The sequence below is a fragment of the Lolium rigidum genome, chromosome 5, assembly GCF_022539505.1.
Source record: "Lolium rigidum isolate FL_2022 chromosome 5, APGP_CSIRO_Lrig_0.1, whole genome shotgun sequence".
NCBI classification, from domain to species: Eukaryota; Viridiplantae; Streptophyta; class Magnoliopsida; order Poales; family Poaceae; genus Lolium; species Lolium rigidum.
Window position 1 is genome coordinate 14871037 of NC_061512.1, and position 13994 is coordinate 14885030.

At 42.7% G+C, this 13994-nt stretch overlaps 3 long non-coding RNA genes across 3 annotated transcripts; all 3 read right to left on the reverse strand.

The window, feature by feature from the left end:
* Positions 1-1156: 1156 nt before the first annotated feature.
* Positions 1157-2114, reverse strand: LOC124651127. The gene is made up of 3 exons (XR_006987285.1): positions 1880-2114; positions 1693-1777; positions 1157-1314 (listed from the first exon to the last, which is right to left on the reverse strand). It is a non-coding gene; the product is annotated as an uncharacterized LOC124651127 (long non-coding RNA).
* Positions 2115-3442: 1328 nt separating this feature from the next.
* LOC124652013 lies at positions 3443-3865 on the reverse strand. Its single transcript, XR_006987547.1, has 3 exons — positions 3836-3865; positions 3637-3747; positions 3443-3491 (listed from the first exon to the last, which is right to left on the reverse strand). It is a non-coding gene; the product is annotated as an uncharacterized LOC124652013 (long non-coding RNA).
* Positions 3866-4237: 372 nt separating this feature from the next.
* Positions 4238-6882, reverse strand: LOC124653956. The gene is made up of 3 exons (XR_006988108.1): positions 6712-6882; positions 4860-5882; positions 4238-4317 (listed from the first exon to the last, which is right to left on the reverse strand). It is a non-coding gene; the product is annotated as an uncharacterized LOC124653956 (long non-coding RNA).
* Between the last annotated feature and the right edge of the window lie 7112 nt (positions 6883-13994).

The window sequence follows — 13994 nt, forward strand, 5'->3', positions numbered from 1 at the left end:
GAGCTAAAATTAAAGACATCACAGACCAGAAGCAATACACTTCCGATTGTATGCATAAGTAAGTATTAGGATGTTGCCATGTAGGGCCAAGCAACATTTTAATTTCTAAGAAATATATCATCACTTGCGATCACGCATAATGAAGATTTAAAATTTCCTGCAGCACGGCAGAAACAAGGGACAAATATTACAGTGTATCTGCTGAACACAGCATATTAGCATGACATGATATGAGCAGGATGCATAAAAAATGTGCCTGACCACTGAAAGTGAAAGACTGATATAGAGTGGCAATATAATTTCACTTACAAAATTCATATTTACGAAGCATGTGAAATTGTATATACAGATGGAATAATTAATTGGTTCACTCGTTCTACATCATTTATTCCTGGTTTGACAAACTTGTAAAGTAAGGCCTTGCACAGTTGGCAAGCATACAACTATCTTGCCCTTTTCATCAGAGCAACTAAGTGATGGATTGTCTTACCATAGAAGCAAAAGCTTGGAGTGCGGGAGATCAAAGGTGATAATCTTAAAATAATCTTTCGGAATTTATATATAGGCATGCTTCCACGTATAAGTTCAAGCTAGTTTTCAGAAGAACGACTTTGTATGATCAAAAAAATTCCTCCTGCAAATATTCATATAAAATAACAATAATTATGCCTAGCTACAATAGATATCTAACAAATTCACCACAGAAAGTTTATGCTACCGTTATAACAGGGTGATATCCAACTCGTATGAATCCGCGGCTGGAAAGTAACAACGGACAGCCAACGAACAATAGATATTTAAAACAAGCTAAGTCAAGTTTGAATTATTTTCAATTTCCTGCAGCACGGCAGAAACAAGGGACAAATATTACAGTGTATCTGCTGAACACAACATATTAGCATGACATGATATGAGCAGGATGCATAAAAAATGTGCCTGACCACTGAAAGTGAAAGACTGATATAGAGTGGCAATATAATTTCAGTTACAAAATTCATATTTACAAAGCATGTGAAATTGTATATACAGATGGAATAATTAATTGGTTCACTCGTTCTACATCATTTATTCCTGGTTTGACAAACTTGTAAAGTAAGGCCTTGCACAGTTGGCAAGCATACAACTATCTTGCCCTTTTCGTCAGAGCAACTAAGTGATGGATTGTCTTACCATAGAAGCAAAAGCTTGGAGTGCGGGAGATCAAAGGTGATAATCTTAAAATAATCTTTCGGAATTTATATATAGGCATGCTTCCACGTATAAGTTCAAGCCAGTTTTCAGAAGAACGACTTTGTATGATCAAAAAAATTCCTCCTGCAAATATTCATATAAAATAACAATAATTATGCCTAGCTACAATAGATATCTAACAAATTCACCACAGAAAGTTTATGCTACCGTTAAAACAGGGTGATATCCAACTCGTATGAATCCGCGGCTGGAAAGTAACAACGGACAGCCAACGAACAATAGATATTTAAAACAAGCTAAGTCAAGTTTGAATTATTTTCTGCTACCAAGATTACATACTGGCTACGAAGCACCGATACGGCAACACGGATACGGCGATACGGAGACGGCGATACGGCATACGGCGATTTCAAAAAACAGCGAAACGGCGATACGGCAAGTATAGTATAAATGCAATAATATAACAGATCATAAATAAAAAAATCGTAATAAAGTAAATACATGATATGAGATAGAAGAACCGCCCCATTTTGTGCCTTTTCTTGATGACTGAGTCTGAAGGATCACCACTGCCCTCAATCACTCCCTGGCCAGCCAAGCAATCGGGTCAAACCATCAGCACCACCACCAACGGGGGAGCAGCAAGCAAGCTCAGGTACGTGCTAAGAAACAGAGGCGGATGCAGTACCTTGGGGAGGCAGCAGACCAGCAGCAGAGGCGACGCCAGACGTTGGGGAAGGGCGAATCCAGGTGGAGGAGGGACGAATCCAGGTTGAGGAGGCGCGATTCCAGGCGGAGGAGGCACGATTCTGGCCGGCGACGGCGCGATTCCAGCTGGCAGCGGCGCGAATCCAGGCGGCGATGCTCCTTCCCTCCTTGTCCAGCGGCCAGAGATCTTGAGCTCCACCGGCAGTGGACGCGCCGCCGCCTGCGCGCGCGCTGCCTGCCACCGCCGCGTCCAGCCGCCGATGTCGCTAGGCGCGCAGCCGAGAGGACAGGAGCCGCACGCCGCCACTCGCGCAGGACGAGGGCCCCTCCGATCTCGTCTCCTCGCGCGCGGGGAAGGGCGAGTCCGCCACCGCTGGCGCCGCACGGGTCACCGCCGTCCCTTTCCGCTCCTCCACGCGCGCCGCCACGGTTGGGGAGAAGGAGAGACGAGGATTGGGGAGGAAAGGATGGACGGGATTGGGGAGTGAATCTCGATCTAGGTTTTCACCATTCCGTGCATCCGCTCACACGAAAAGCATAACCGACTGGCCTCAGCAGCCCACGCTCTCTCTTCCTGGTGGCCCCGCATCTAAATGGACCCAGCTGTCATGGACCACGAACGTGCATCGTTAGGTAAGCCAAAATTACGGCAATCTGACGGACGAGGTGAACCGCGGGTGGAGGAATTCACTGTCGCGGGTGAAACGAGCGGACTCGATCGATTTGCCCCTCTGAGGTGCCTCCAACGCCCAAGTAGTCTAGGAACATTTATAGAAGTAATGCAACATTGTACGAGCTCCAAAATATGGACGTAAGATGATACATGTCGGATTTCTTCTCCGTCACAATTTTCTTTTCCTTTCAATCTCACAACTCTGGGTTGAACTAACCCACAAAAAAGGAATAACCAAAGCATATTACTCCCTCCGTCCCACTTCACAGGGCTTACGCGTGTCCCTAGGTTGTAAATTTGACGATGATAATGCAACATATGTATTACAAAATATATATCATTAGAAAGCTTAGATGTTCTACTTTCTAATTATATAATTTTTATATTATAGAAATGATATTATGTTGGCCAAATTGACAACCAAGAGATACGCGCAAGCCCTATGAACTGGAACGGAGGGAATAGATCAGTCTTGTAATCCATCATTTTAACACAGAAGGTGGGGCCAGGTGGAGTCCCACGCCACTGATGTTCAACCACACCCTCAATCACCAGCTACACCAGGAATTGCGACGGGTTGCTCTTAATAGGCGCCTTGGTGTTTTTCTTCAGCCCGTCCCTGACTTGGCGCAGTGCCCCTTCCGCTCCGCTATAATCAACCATCTCCTTCCCGAGGAGCCGCCCATCCTCAAGCACCACCACAACCATGCCTCAGTCTGGCCGCCGCCACCAATGACCGCGGTGTCTTCCTTACGCCCTCTCCAGCTTTCCTGGACCCTCCCTCTGCCTTCCTGCTGAGCATGCTGAGCTACAGCACCCCGTTTCTCCCTCCGACTGGGCCTCTACCATCCCCGCACCTAGCGCCAGCCATAATCACTGATGGAGCTTGCCGCTTAATTTTTTTGAAGCATTAGGAGTCCTGGTGAAGCAACCACACAAAATTAACACATTCACAACTTAGTTGGTTGAAGATCAAAAAGATTTGCATTGCTAAATGTTCAACCGAAATAAAATTTAGTCTTCATTTCTTTTGGTGATAAATATCTATGTATTCAAGGACATACCTAAACTGGTGTTCCAAAAATTTGAATTCTGGCATTGGCCACTGGAACCTCATTCATAGCTTGAACAGAGCACTTCTTGGTCACCTTTATATATTCAGGGCAGAAGAACAACTGAGAACATACAAAAGGCATGGTTTCTGAGTATATATATGCATGTCATATTTGACAGGTTGTGAACCAACGAGCAACACAAATAAACCTGTGTCTTTTTGTGAGGACAGACCTCCCACCCTGAGAGAACTTCTGCAGTGCACCGCCCTTCCACCCACAGTGACGCTTCTTCGCCCTCTACCTTCCTCCATCGCATAGGGTCGGCCGCTTTTCCTGCTCACCGGCACCGCCCTCCCTCCCCTTCCTGTAATTCCACAAGGGGGGCTAGTTTATAATTGGTGCATAGTATTCATTTGAGGACACATAAAACAGGAAATATAATTTAAGCAAATACAGAAGAGGAAAAGAATAGATTGGATCATCCACCGCTTATCAGCATTGATGCAATGGTACCTACTCACTCAAGAGAACTCATAATCCATAATGCAATAGGCCCCAAGAAGAGCACTGGTAAGGCTAACAAAAACCTAGAATTAACTTGCAAGGTAAAAACTCAAAATTCACCTCTTTTTGTTCAAATATCTTATAGTCATAGCACCATGAGGGCATCAAACCTCAAATAGAAGTATTCTGCAGAAGTACAATAAATATTACTCGCAGACTCTTGATGGGTTCTAGGATTCTTTTTGCAAACGAACATATTTTTTTAATATAATGAGCAGTGTGTGCACCCAAGAAAAGAAATATAATTTGAAACAAACAGAAGGAAAACTGTAGCAATGATCAGGTTTTATATTCTTGTAGTGTATTTATTTATCCTCTAATATAATGGGGCAGATATAGTGCTCTTGCATGCATCTTTTGACTCCATTGTAATCCATAGGAATTGCGTGTATGAGTTACTACTATGCACGCTGATCCGTAGATAATTCTTATTGATCAGCACCTCTTGGAAAAGGCATATGGTGCAAAGAAATCATGTGGGATATCAGGTTAGACACATCCTCGCAAACCTTCAATTCTACTATTCATGTCAATTCAGATCGTGAATAAAAGGGTCTACATGACAAAGTAGCAATATAAACTCTCAAACAGGCCACAATACAACGGAAATTTGCCCTAAATAAATCTCAAAAATGCTGCAACATGCAAACCAATGGGAATCCCCTCACTTGTGAGCACTACTGTGTGTTGTTGCTACGACGTCTCCTTACCGCTGCAGCGTAGGCAGCTTATGCACTCCTTGATCTGCACCAACAAATCAAAGAACTCGATCCCAGGTTCATCATATATATATATAACTCTAGGATCCCAAAGGAGACGAATGCCGCACCATTATTTGCCAGTGTCAAGGCGTCCTCCACCAAGCCTCTTCACCCCTCCCGGGCGCAGACGATTTCGGCGATGCCGGAGGTTCCACCTGATCAGGGGCATGGTTCAGATTGGTCAAATCGCGCGCGATGTTCCAAAATGATCTCTGGCTTATGTTGTCTGTTAAGAAGCAACTGCTTTTAATATCGATAACCTTGATTACACATATGTTGTAGCTCTTCATAAGGATATGCTATAGTGTCAGGTCATATTGAACTATATTGAAATGATGCAATACACCAAAGCTTCTAATAACATTCAAGCTATAGCCTGACAATAAAGGGAAGGTCCCATGTCAATGACGCTTTGTTTGTGATCATGATACAAATTAGACAAGTACTTGGGTGGTTAGAACTTAATTGGAATCTGTAGCTAGTTTGAAGGGTGGGCTTCTCCGATTTTGTTGGTGCTAAACTATTTGTAGAGGATTGGAGAACCTGAGTTGTATTTGAACTAATTTACTCCTAATCTGAAACTATCAAAAAGAAAGAAACCATGCTAACCAATTATGTCTACTCGGTGAACATCAAATTACTTTGAAACATCATTGAATTATTCATGCCAAATTACTTTGCCATCTACAATAAAGAATCTGTGCACACCTGCAAGTGGCATGCTCATCTGTTCACCTTTTGTAACTGACCATACCCAAGTCAATTTAATTTATCTGTCGGACTACAATGAACACTGAACCAAGTGAAATAATATAACCTGGGATGGGCTTGCAGACTTCATGGTCCTCGTGTAGGAGCTGGCGACGCTTCTGGTTTGCTCGTTGGTTTGGAGGTGTTGAGGTACAGCGTGCTCACCTAATAACCAATTGTCTTCGGTGAAAAGATAATATAATTAGTCTAAATTATGGAAGTATGTCAACAAAATGGCAACATGTCCAGAGATAACTGAAAACTAAGCTGCAATACTTCATTTTACCCACAACATCCAAGAAGTAGCCAGTAGATGCACTTCTCTACAAACTGAACAATTAGAACATGAGGAGGGAAACCATTTATCTAAACCTGCAAAAACTCGACAGACTTCATCTGATAAGTACATAAGTGGAATTGTGGAAACCAACAACTTTGAGCTGTAAAACTCCTAGCATTTCATTAACATTTAAAACCTTTTATGCTCAAGCTGGGGCCCACAAACACTAATATTTAATTTCAGGTCGTATTTAATTTTCTCAACGCCATATGTGTAACATCGATAAGAGTTATACAAAAATAAGTTTATAGAAGGAAATTAAAAGAGTGAAAATAAAAGAAGAGGTTTCTAATTTATAGGTGAAGCTATAATGGTGTACGAACCAAATTACCAAAATCTTATCATACCAATTGCCTACATATATCTGCAGTGTCCTAATAAAAAATAGGAATACTAACACATGGATAACATAATGTTCATGTAAGAAATTGCTTGGAAGCCAACACATATAGAGATAAGTTATACATAGCTTAATCTAATATTAAACTGCATGCATGTGAGATCAAATATATTTCAGTACTGAAAATTTCCCAATAATAGCCTTGAAGGCTGAAAGGGTATGAACTCCATCATGCTAGCCTCATGGATCGGTCGGATGGTCCATGGTCGGTAGAAACAGTGATAGACGAAATTAGAGCATAGCCTAGAGGATTCGGAAGAGAGTAGTACCATGCAGGTCGGCCGGGCGGCGGTCCTTGCCCCAGCTTCTTGTGGTGGTTGTCTCGTGCCCTCGACGCGGTAGCACCAGCGGAGGCGTTCGCGGATGATCTAGGCCGTCTCGATCTGGATCCACTTCTCCCGCACCAGGTGCTCCCTGTACTCCAGCATAGCCACCAGGTTCGCAGCATCGTGGTCGGCGGCGGATGCAACATCATGGTCGCCCACGACCCTGGAGGATACGCATGGAGGCGGTGGCCATGGAACCCACGGAGACGCTGCAGTGTCCACAGACCCCGTGGAGGATGACACGGCCACCTACGGCTGTGGTTGGTCCTTCAAATCAGATGCAAATCAAGCGATAATGACCTCTGGCGGCCCTATTTGTTTCTCCGACGCAAGCAACCAAAGATAAGAGCTAGCTTCCTTCGTTTACCGGCACGAGAACCTAATGGATTAGCTCATGTCCAGCCACAAAATCCAGCCAAACCGATCGATCGATCAAATCAAATCGTGATTAAATACTGCAAGCGCGAGACGCCCTCAAAGATCGGTTGGACTGAAGCATGACGTGGGAGGCTGGGTACCCGATCGATGCATCACTAATACAGAGTACCTGTTACTATGCAACGCTGACGGCAAGGTGCGGGTCTCGATTGCGGAGCATCCTATGGATATCGCCGCCCACGGCCTCCATGCCCTTCCGGCCTTCTCGACTCCGTTCATGAGGCCGCCGGGGATGAGGAATCGCCGTCCCTAGGGAATCCGATAGTGCCGGCGAGGACATGGGGCATGTGTCCGGGAATGGGGCGGTGCCGGCGAGGAACAGACCTAGTATGGCATCTAGAGGGAGAGGGCGAGGAGCCGAGGACGATCAGGCTCGGGAAACTCTGGGATCTAGAGGGAGAGGGCGATGTCGATCGCGTTGACTACGCGTGCGTAGTAGGAGGCATAGCGGAGATCATGATACTGGTTTGTTGGGCTTGGCCATTTGCGGGAGAAGCGCGACGAAAACCAAAACGCAGTGCGGAACGGGCGTACGACCAAAGATCTGACGTATTGGCAGAATAAGGAACATGTTCCTCCTTTTTAAGTAGTGTAGATACCTGGAGGCATTATTTCAGGAACTCGGTCTTAGTCCAGGGAAAAAACAATTAGATCTTTGATCGGGCGAAGGCAACCCTCTCGCCTCCTTTGGATTAGCCACTGGGTCCTTCTTTCCTTGTGTGGAGCAGCAAAAACATATGTATTCTGGAAGCACTCGATTGACGACGATCGTTCATGCTATCTTCTACCAGGGTGGCTGGTGCCATAGCTTAGAATTCAGGATGATTATAAAACATCTTTATTTTCTATATTTCGATGGTTGATCTATGTTGCACCTTTGTGTGATCCATAATTGTAATTTACTTTGATACCATGACTTTGCAATAAAGAAGGACAGTGTGCATCATTTTGATGTAGAGCTTGGGGCTAAGCTCCGCTTTTCAAATAAGATATTATGGTTGCAATTTTCATTTTGTGCTAGACAAATTGATTGGTTAATAAGAGCATATCGGCTGGTTCGGATTTCAAAGGATCTTCTGGATGCACATCTTCAAGTTATCATTTTTCCCAAGAAATCTCTCGAAGTCAAGCAATTCGTACGGTAGAATAGAGTCATCCAGTTATAAGGGAAATCAAACGACTATAAAATCATACATGCACATGAGGAGACCCATCGTTCACATGACGCTAATACACGAGGCACAACAAATTCATATCACCGACTCTGGGTTGCTGCTTCGACTTACACCACTCGGCACCAAAACTGCATGCGAGCCACAACTGTGCATGGCCCAACCAGCTTGGATCACCGGATATCTAGTTTACCCCCCCCCCCCACACACACACACACATCGGTGTACAACCACCATCCAATGCTGCCGCCCAGGCATCCACCTACCAAAAAGACATTCTACCCTGCTGTCACGAACACGTTGCTCCGCAAGGGCCAAGAGCTCCAAGAAGACGCCTCCGACAGGGTAGTGGTACATCCACCACCGTATTCCACTCCAATAGAGATTATGTTTTCACCCGGAGATCTTTTAATCATTCACGTTAGTCGGGATTCAAACTTCACAAAGAAGCGATCAAGCAGGAGACACCCGAAAGTGTTGCCATTATCATCACCAACCGAAGTCGGTGTAGATCTATCCCCTTGGAGTTGGACCCGACCGAAGCCGGGAGCACCAAGATTCTAGAATGACTATGTTATCGACCATTGAGTTCCACCACATGCCGTAGCCCCCGTACGTCATCTGTGGCATCCTTCTTAAACAAGTGCTGATTACTATTGGAGTCGTTATACACCCCCATGAATCTCTTGGTGGTTACCGAGCTTACAAGAAAACATGGTGTGTAATAGCATATCCAACCGCGTCCACCAAAGGTTTTTTGGGCGCGTCGGACATTTTTTTCGTTCCCAGTCGCATGCCCCAAAGGCTCTTTCTGTCCGGTGCGGCCTTATACGCTGTCCGGCGTCCCGAGCCCGTCCCCGCTCCACAGGAATGTTCCGGGGACGCCGGACAGAGCGAGAAACGAAGCGAGGGGCAGCGAGCCCGACGCGTCATTGACACACGAACAAGTTTGGGGGACACGGCTGGAGATGTTATAATGAACCTGAAACCACACTCCGGCGGATGTGAAATTTGCGAAGGATGGGAAATAAATGCTACAAAAGCCCCACGATTTTGACCTGCTTTTGCAATGGTGGAGACCCGTCCGCATTCGGTCCACAGACACATCTCTGATTGAGGCAGACTGAGGGGGAGAAGAACATTCAAGGAAGAATGAATTTGGTTTTCAATGGCGTTGTTGGGGAGAACATGCCAAGATCATCGTCTAAACTAGATCAATGGTTTTTTAGACAACAACTAGATCAATGTTCGACGTCCTTTTCTCCACGTACGGCAACACAGTGGTACTGTATATTCTTGTCCACATCTACAATTTGTATACATGGCACACGCATCGTTACCATTTCTCAGTATCAGTTTATTAGGCACATAGGTGCTTAAATACATTTGGGTCAAGTCAAGGAGCTACCAGCCAGCAGGTCGCCGGCCCAAAATTTTGACCAGGTTCATCGAAGGGGGTCGACCCGTGAGCGATGAAAAATCTGTATAAGCTGCGTACAGAGAGAGGCTGATGAGATAAACAAATCGACTACTACGTATTGTCCTGGGAAAGGGATGGGCGCTTTGGATCGATCCACTGGATGGCATATTCTAAAACCTCTGAGGCGATATTAACACTGCAAAGTGTATTTAGCATGTGTTCTTCCAATGCTTTGAGCCTTTGACACAGCCACGGCACATGCTGTCTCGACGTCTCGGTAAAATGTTCTATACAAGTTTCGGTAGTAAATACGTACTCCTACAAATTATGTGTGATGCTTTTGAAAAATCTTATAAAATAGAGTATATTGGAGGCTTGGAGCTTTATGTACACGTAAACTTTCAATTCCAAAGTTTACATATTTTAGAAGGTAGAGAAAAAAAATTAGCGATGATTAGTATTCTCTCCGTCCCATATAAAGGTTGTTCAAGCTTTGTTAAAATTTAAATGTAGGTAGATGCTATTTAGTGTGATTTGTACATGAGTGAGACGGAAATTTTGTTGCTTACTTTCCCGAGAGTCTCGGAATTTCTGGACTAATTTGATCCCAACCTTTGCTCATTCAGTAATACCAAAATGCATCTCTTTTTTTGAAAAAAGTGTTGATATCCAGCCACCAATTTCTATCGAAGAAACCAACCAAAAAATTGGGATAATAATCCCTATAAGGCATTTGTCTATGACTTCTAGGTTAGTGTCGAAATTTTAAAAGCTAGACGAACTATGAATAGTCGACTACCCAGAGGTTTTTTTTTTAAGGAATACGGTAGGGAAACCACTACAGAGGTTTTGTTTTCGAAATAATAAGAACTTTTTTTTGTGAAACGGAAAAATAAGAACTCAAATTTACGTCCGTGAGAACTTTAACCTAGGTGGATGAGTTGTACATCCACTTCCCTAAACAAGTGAGCCAAGTTCACTTCTTTATCAAGAGGTTATTGCCAATTATGGCTTCAACTATACCAATATATATGTTTCCATAATATTGTAAGCTGCACACATTGAATTGGATTGCATGTCCTCAATAAGTATTGGGCAACTCACTCAATACTTTAATATATTTGGGTCCATAAAAGAGCAGGCGAGGCATTTAGAAATTCAGCAAGATGAGCAGTTTATGGAAAGCACCATTATTTCCTTTGCTACAGTGGGCTTTGAAGACATCAGGAGCTCTTGTGTTACATCCTTCAAGAATGGATCGTTTGTTTCATTGTGATGTAAGTTGTGCAAAACACATTGGACGCACGGTGGGTTCCTCCGGATCAACTAGTACATCCGCACACAGTATATTAATGTATCTTGGTCCATAAAAGAGCTCTTATTTTTTTCGAAAAGGGGATAACACCCCGGCCTCTGCATCATGCTGATGCACACAACCTTTATTAATATGTCTCAAAGCATAATAGTAATTAATACAAGAGTCCCGAATCACTCATAGTCGATACATAAATCAACCAGCGAAATACCAAAACCCCAAAACAAAGCCAACTAAACATCATGTAGTCGACTATTATGGCACCATCCAGCCCGAGACAAGATATCCCGAGCAACCGTCTAGAGATGGTTGCATCCAGTATCCATAATATCCCGCTGGTCCTGAGGTAAGAGCAACACCCAAAGCTACATCCAGTGGACCACCATATGAATAAGCTGCAAAATATTGAAAGAAGATGATTTGTTAAACACAATATTATTTCAGCACAAATTGACCAGCACAAGGCCGACACACCAATGCGTAGACGATCTTTTGCTTTTTTTTGTCAACTCCATTCAACCAATTGCCAAACATATTAGTAATAATAGTTGGAGGTGGGAGATCAAACGCGAAATAAATCATGCGCCCACAGTAATTTTGCAAAAGGACAAGCTAAAAAGAGGTGTTCAATTGATTCATGTGCACCACAAAAACAACACTTCGTCCACCCTTTCCAATTTCTTTTTGCAAGATTATCTTTGGTTAACAACACTTTGTTATTTAGGAACCACATAATTTTTTTATCTTGAGTGGCATTTTTAACTTGCATAAATATTTCCTCAAAAAGAGCTCTTATACTGCATGAAACAATTATCAAGCATTCTTATGGTGATCGATTAGTGGTAATCAACTCAGTTTTGACGAGACTTCCAATGTTTATGCTCTCCTTTCTTGAAATACCAGTAGGAGTGAGAAAGCGTTTGGACTTTATCGTTCATGTTTCTTTTGGCAAACCGATGATACAAAGAAAAAATAAAGGCTTACAAAATGGAACATGGTTTGTAGATTCAAAGATCAAGTAGGGCTAGGTATTGAGATCCTTAAATTAAAAAAATAAGTGCATATTAAGTAAATGGTTGTTCAACCTTCTCACTGAGGATGGAATGTGGCAACAACTTCTTTCTAATAAATATTTGAAAAATCAAACTTGGCACAAGTTGAGGTTAAACCCACCGACTCCCCTATTTTGGAAAGGTCTTATGCGTGTTAAGAATGATGTTTTCAGCACATGCTTTTTCAACGTAGGAACAGGGGATTCAGTTCGGTTTTGGGAAGATACTTGGTTAGGTAACACTTCATTAGCCTAACAATATCCATCCTTATATAATATAGTGCAGCGAAAAAATTTGTTGATGGCTACTGTGTTAGCACAAACCCCTATTAATATAACTTTCCAAAGGAATTTAAATGATCAAAAATGGACTCAATGGATGCTTCTTTGTCAACGCCTCATGCGAGTGCACTTGTCAAATAATCCGGATAGGTTTGTGTGGAAACTTAATGATTCTGGTATTTTTACGGTTAAATCAATGTACCTTGACTAGATACAGAGACATACAATCTTTCTACGGAAATATTTGTGGAAGTTAAAAATACCACTAAAAATCAAAATCTTCATGTGGTTCCTTAAGAGAAAAGTGTTACTTTCCAAGGATAACCTGCTCAAACAAAATTGGAAAGGCTGCCAAAAGTGTTGCTTCTGTGATGAATCAGAGATTGTACAACACTTATTTCTCGATTGTCCTTTTGCTAAGATTATCTGGCGTATGATTTATTTATCATATGAATTGCCTCCTCCGGCTAATATTACCAATATGTTTGGTAATTGGCTCAATGGGGTCAATAAACATGATAAAGCGCGAATATATATTGGAATTTTAGTTGTATGTTGGTCTATTCGGACAACTAGAAATGATATTATTTTTAACAGACAAACGGGAACTAATTTTTTGCAGATGATCCGACGAGCAACATACTGGATTCAGCAATGGGCTTTTGCTCTACCGGAAGGTCATCGGGAGACTATGGTTACTGGGAGCAACCATCTGCTAACGGTTACTCAGGACTACTATTTCCATGTTACTGGGTGGCGGCACACTAGTAGATTACAAAATTCTTAAGTTGATACTGTTTTTCATTTTTAGATGGTTGATACATGTCTCAACCTTGTCTGATCCATGATGTAAAACTACTTTACTACTGAAATATGCAATACATATAAAAGCCATATGCATCTTTTTGATGCAGAGGCTGGGCTTTGCCCATTTCGAAAAAAAAAATCTAGTTTAAGTTGTATTAAACGCTTTGGACGCAATGCAACTTCTGGTGCATCTTCAACTATTGGTAATACAACTTAAACTAATAGAGATAGATGTAGTAAACATTCAAGTATTTAGAACTTCTGGCTTAATTTGATACCACCTTATGTTCACTTCGCAATTGGGCTCACTCATAACCAACAGTAATTTATTTTTAAATAATGTTGTTGCTTCTTCTAGAAAATAATTCCATCAAAGAAACCAGCTGCAATGAAATTTTGAAATAATGACACCCAAAGGCATTTGGCATCTACCTTCTACTTTAGTGTTGAATTTTGAAAGTGGGACTAAATAGTTGACTAGAACACCTCCGACTTCAAATGCTACGATATATACGTGTGCATAATGTTGTAACTTCCACATTGAATTGGACTGGAATTGCTCAATAGTTACACACGTTAGATATTACATCATCACTCCTTGTACATAAAAGAGGAAGTGGAGCATTCAAAAAATGTTGCAAGTTTAAAGATAAACAGATCATGGAGGGCACCCCGGTGCCTTCTCTATGGTAGGCTTGGAAGGCATCGGGAGCTCTTGTGTTGCATGTAGCATGGACGGAT